General features: G+C 41.9%; 1 pseudogene; it reads left to right on the top strand.

The window, feature by feature from the left end:
• The first annotated feature begins 3,066 nt into the window (after positions 1-3,066).
• LOC130019929 (microfibrillar-associated protein 1-like) lies at positions 3,067-5,104 on the top strand (annotated as a pseudogene).
• Positions 5,105-5,850: the final 746 nt, after the last annotated feature.

Raw genomic sequence — 5,850 nt, 5'->3', positions numbered from 1 at the left:
ACAAATGAAAATTACTTCATAGAGTTGCCATGAAGATTATTCTCAGTAAAATAAAGTACCTAATAAATTTGTCTTCTTATTACATGTCTTCAAAATTTTTCATAGACCCACTTTTTTCCCTAATGTTCTTATTGTATTTTCTACAAAGGGAAAATACAGCTGCCCAGAGAGTGTGATTGTTCATTATTATTATCTGAGAGGTAATTGCTAGTCTGCAAATTGAATGATAAATAATTGTAGTCCTATTCATTTGCTTTGTTTGAAAATAATCTACATCTGGAGTTGTGTAGAAAGACAAAACTAACCTTATAAAGCCTGAGGTAATTATGGTCTTCATCTCATTACCAACTGTTTTCTCTGCCATGTTTCGACACAATATCAAGATGTTTGGAGAACCAATTTTTAGGATAATTTTATTTCAGTAAATATGTTCGACAGTATCAATTTTAGTACCTAATATTTTCTGGAAACTGATTATTTAGAAAGAAGTACATATTATGTCAATAATTCAGATCATCTTTTATTTTTAGAATAATACCATTTTTAGAATAGAAATAAAATGTCATATACTATTTTAGGAATCTTTGAGCATCATCTGGTTAAACTCAAATTAAATGCAAATAGCACACAGAGACCCATTATCAAATCCTGTTGCTGGCAAAGAAGATGCAGAATATAATGAAGCATGGTAATTACTTCCTTAGCAACTAAGATTGATTCATTTTGGCTAGTACATCTTTATAATATGATAGGGTACAATAAATATTGAAATTTGTAAATTTTGCCCAGGTATGGAACTATGGTCTCCAATGACTTGTTTCATTTGTAACTTTCTCCCCAACCTGCCAAATGATTGCTGACTTCATATTAATCTCTTTATTAAGTGAATTTCCATATGAATTCTATGGTAGCAAACATCATATCAAATGTCAGGGCAAGTGAGTTTCCTGGGTTTTCAGAGTCCCTTTGCCTTAAAAAAAATTACCTCTCTTGAGGTCAGGAATGATAGTATAGAAGATAGGGTGTTTGCTTTGAACACAGCTGACTCAGGTCTGATGACCAACCTCCCATGTGGCTCCCCAAGAACTACCCGGGAATAATTCCTGTGCACAGAATGAGGAGTAACTCCTGAGCATTGCTAGGTGTGCCCCCCAATTTACCTCTCTTTTGTACTCTCTCTCTATCTCTCTCTCTATTTCTGACATAATATATAGAACTAAACCTCCAAAGAAAATCCCAGTTAGCACTTATATACTGCTCTCTTTCCACCAAAGAATATTTTTTAAAAATAAATATTTAGGGGTCAGATCAATAGTACAGTTAGTATAGCATTTGCATTGCACACAACTGACAGCATCTTATATGGTCCCCTGACTCCTGCCAGGAGTAATTCCTGAGGACAGAGCCAGGATTAAGCCCTGAGTACTTCCACTTGTATGTGAATATATATATGAATATATATTATATCACATACTATATACGTATATCACATAATTTTATACTAAAAATTAATTATATATAATTTTTTGTAACATAGTTTTCAGTAAAAATGCCTTTTGTCAGTTCATGAGAATCTGCAAAAGAGCCAATGTGATATTCAAAACCTTTAAGCTGAGTTAGGAAAAATGAAATCATAAAATTTGCTTATAAATGGATGGACCTGGGAAAAAACAGGCTGAGTGAAATGAGTCAGAAGGAGAGGTACAGCTATAGAATGACTGCATCCATTTGTGGGATATAAAAATAGTATGGCTGCCCTGAGTTCGATTCCTCCGCCACTCTCGGAGAGCCCGACAAGCTACTGAGAGTATCTCGCCCGCACAGCAAAGCCTGGCAAGCTTCCCATGATGTATTCGATATGCCAAACACAGTAACAAGTCTCACAATGTTACTGGGCCCGCTCGAGCAAATCGATGAACAACGGGGTGACCGTGCCCCGTAACCTGTGAAAAATAGCATGAGACTAATATCCAAGGTCAGGGAAAACAGGGACCAGGATGACTTGGTCAATTGTTGGAAGCTACCACAAGTGTGTGTGGGGGTTGGGGGGGGGTGGTATACAATGCAGTTAGGATAGAGAAGGAACCACCTTCATATGCTGAAGGTGTAAGTATGAGATCTATCATTTTAATTTAAAAATACTCATAATGCCTCCTAAGTATTTTCCAATCACTATGTTATTTATACCACATTTATGATCTCATAGTATGTATATAGAACTTCACAAGGTGATACTTTTACTTCCATTGTGTAGTTGTAGGAATTAAAACTTATGGGTATATATGAATTCCAGTCATACAGTGGAAATGTTGGGGTTCAATTCAGAACTGTCTCCCTCCCAGCTGCAGTGCAGCTTACAATACAGCAAGAAAGGGGCAGTTTTTCTGATGATAAACTTTACAAAATATCGTCTGCATTACCAAGCAAGACTTACTCTCTTTGTCTGTGTATGTGGCATTCTGAGCTCCATGTGAAGTGAGTACTCTCTGGGCCAAGAGAGTTTAATAGTTCCCTAAAAAGCACTGATACTTTTTTCTTTTTTTATTTTATTTTATTGGATCACGATGAGATACAGTTACAAAGCTTTTATGTTTGATATTCAGCCATACAATTGTCGAACAGCCCATCCTCCACCAGTGCACATTTTCCACCACCGTTGTCCCCATTATCCCCCCGTCCCATCCCAATCCTCACCCTGCCTCCATGCAGACAATTCCCCAGTACTCTCTCTCAACTTTGGGGCATTATATTAATTTTCCCACCACCATTCAAGTCTGCCTTCCAAGAGCAGATGCTAGATAATTTATTTTCCATTGCTCATTTTGAATATCATGAGAGTTTGCATGGTTGCTTTGTGGCCATGCACTTCTGGGATCCTGGATTATAATGATTGGGTTCCAGAGACAACTCTGTAGGGCACCAATCCATTTTGGGATTCAATTGGGCATCTCTGGGCTAGGGCTGTTGGTGCACCAAGATGGTGCCCAGCGGAAGATTGTGGGCGTGAGAGCTAGGCCAATGAGCAGACAGAGAGCTGGTGTGGGACCAACCAGTGCCTCTGCCACCATGTGGCATGGAGATTTATTCCTGGTACCGCTATCTGTGCCTTGCTTGTGGAAGCTCTTGGACACCAGGATTCCATTTGGAGTAGATGGGGAGACTGCACCTGCTCCATCTGGGGTGCCCCAGAAATTGGCTCGGTATGGGGCCCAGAGAGATCTCCAGTGCTGTGGTGCCGTCCGAGACTGGTTGCTATGTCTCTGGACCAGGTCTGTTTGTGCTGATACTATTTTCTATGCACTGTGGCACTGTTCTCCCATTGTTCATGATTTGCTCAAGTGGGCCCAGTAACATTGTGAGACTTATTGTAACTGTGTTTGGCATAGCGAATACATCATGGGTAGCTTGCCAGACTTTGCTGTCAGGTGAGATATTCTCAGTAGCTTGAAGAGAAAGATAAAACTTCCAGATGAAAATGAATACTAAATTCAAAATGGATCACTCAGCACAGCTGAAACCTATATAATGCAATAAACCACTGTTACTTCAATGAAAAAAAAATTAACAAAGCAAGTCTACTTCCTTTCGTAACTGAAAAATAAAACATCATGCATTGGGCAAACATTCCAACAATGCTGAAGCTAATATTCACCATCACAGTGCTCAGGAATTACTCTAATTCTATCTAGGTAGAAGGGGTCTGTTTTAATCAATGTATCAATTGCATTTATTTATTTCTTTTATACATAACTATATACATTATTAACTATATAGCTATTTGGTAAATATCCTTTTAATTAAATAATGCAAAATAATTCCAGTCCTATGAAATAGATTGTTACATATAATTTCTTTTTATCTTAAGCGGAACATTTCTTAACCCAAGGATGTAAAGGATCCTTAAAAATGCTTTACCTGAACATCCATCTGAGGTTGCTGCATTACTCCAATGACGCCCCAGCCGAGGCTCTGCCTCGGCATTTCTCCAAATGCTGGTGCCCAAAGGGGTCTAACAGAAAGGTGGAAACACTCTTCTTGAGTGTGCCCCCCTGTTCCCCACTTTCCTGAGCTAGCAGCAACGTAAAACGGCAACCAGGAGTCCTTTTTGGGGAAGTCACACCACAAGCCAGGAAGAAGACGAACATTTCAGTTGATTGAGAAAGCCAAACGGCAAGAAGCAGAGTCTGGGGAACAGAAGGAAGATTCATCTCTTGTCCCCCCACTGCGTGGTTTGCAGAACCACATCAGTGAAGATGTGGAAGCAAGATTAGCTCGACATGGAAAAATTGTGGAACCAGAAGTGGGGGAAAAGTGACTCAGAGGTGGAAGAAGATGCTGGGCGTGAAGGACGGGAAGACAGCGGTGCAGAAGAGGAGGAGATCATTGATGAGGAGGAAATCCACAGGTGCCGTGGCATGATGAGTCAGCGAGCACAGGACAGAAATACCGAAGAGATAGACGTCACGGAGGTGGAAGAGGAGGGACGTTCTGGGGAGGGTCAGACTCCGAGACTGAGTCTGAAAGGTACACAGAAGCGAAACCCAGCCTCAAGCCAGTCTTCATCTGGAAGCACGGTGAGGCTGAAGCACTGGGACAGAGGGACCTGGAGCAGGAACTGGAGCAGGAGGCAAAGCATGGCTGGAGAGAGGCCTGGGTGTGCACTCAGCACTGCTGAGGGGAAGAGCAAGAAAGAGATGAGCAAGCGGTACCCGGTTGCCCTGGATGCACTTAACACTGATGATGAGAATGACGAAGAGGAATAGGACGCATGGTAAGGTTGGGAGCTAAAGAGAATCAAGAGAGACAGAAGATGGAGAAGTGCGTGAGAAGGCAGAAACCGAGTGCACGGGAATCTGAGCAAGAGAGAAGGACAAGCAGAACTGCGGGCAAATGGGAAAGTCTTTACCAAAAATGCGAAAGGAAAATACAGAAAATACAGAAGGAGTCGTCATTGCGACTCCTTCTTTATGGATGGGATGAAGAAATTTCCAAGAGAGACTTCAGCGTGCCTACTCTGAAAGTACGTTTTCAACAAAACCATTATTCATATGGGTCTTGTCACTGTCCTGTGGGAATGGCTGCCATCCTTGTGGACATTGGGTGATGCAATCTTTGAAGGTGCTCTGTGAGGCTTGAATTCACCCTGAGAAATTCACAGAAGGCACTGTCCAGATAGGGTTAGAAGAAGCTCTTTAAAAACTATGTTTGAGAATCCCGTGTCTTCCTGCTCTGGCTTTCAGAATTCACTTGGACTATTCCAAGTTTCTTTCCCCAGCCCCTGAGTTCACACGAGAGATGTGAACTTAGATGATGCATTTTACAGGAAACTCTAAACACATGAAACCTGTTTGAATTTTTTATTTGAGTCCGTTTTTCTACATGGACATATTCTTTGATTCATTGGTGGGCTGGAGCGATAGCACAGCGGTAGGGCGTTCGCCTTACAAGCGGCCAACATGGCCGACCCGAGTTCGATTCCTCCGCACCTCTCGGAGAGCCCGGCAAGCTACCGAGAGTATTCGATATGCCAAACACAGTAACAACAAAGTCTCCAATGGAGACGTTATTGGGCCCGCTCGAGCAAATTGACGATCAACAGGAGGGCCATTGGTGTGAGCCAAGAAATAAAAGAATCACATAAAAACAATTACTGGGTAGGGGCCAGAGAGATAGAGCAGCGTCTTGGGCATTTACCTTGCACACCATTTTTCCAGCTTCAATCTCTCCTACCCCATGTGGTTCCCTGAAGGTGGTTGTTCCCTGAGCACAGAGGCAGGAGCAAGCCTTGAGAACCCAAGACCCAGGGGCCCTCTCAACAAGTGCCCCAGGAAAGTGGCTGAGAAGACCCTC

The sequence above is a fragment of the Sorex fumeus genome, unplaced genomic scaffold (genome assembly GCF_029834395.1).
Source record: "Sorex fumeus unplaced genomic scaffold, SorFum_2.1 ptg000010l, whole genome shotgun sequence".
Lineage (NCBI taxonomy): Eukaryota > Metazoa > Chordata > Mammalia > Eulipotyphla > Soricidae > Sorex > Sorex fumeus.
Note: the sequence above shows the minus strand (reverse complement) of the source record. Positions and strands in the feature narration are given on the sequence as shown.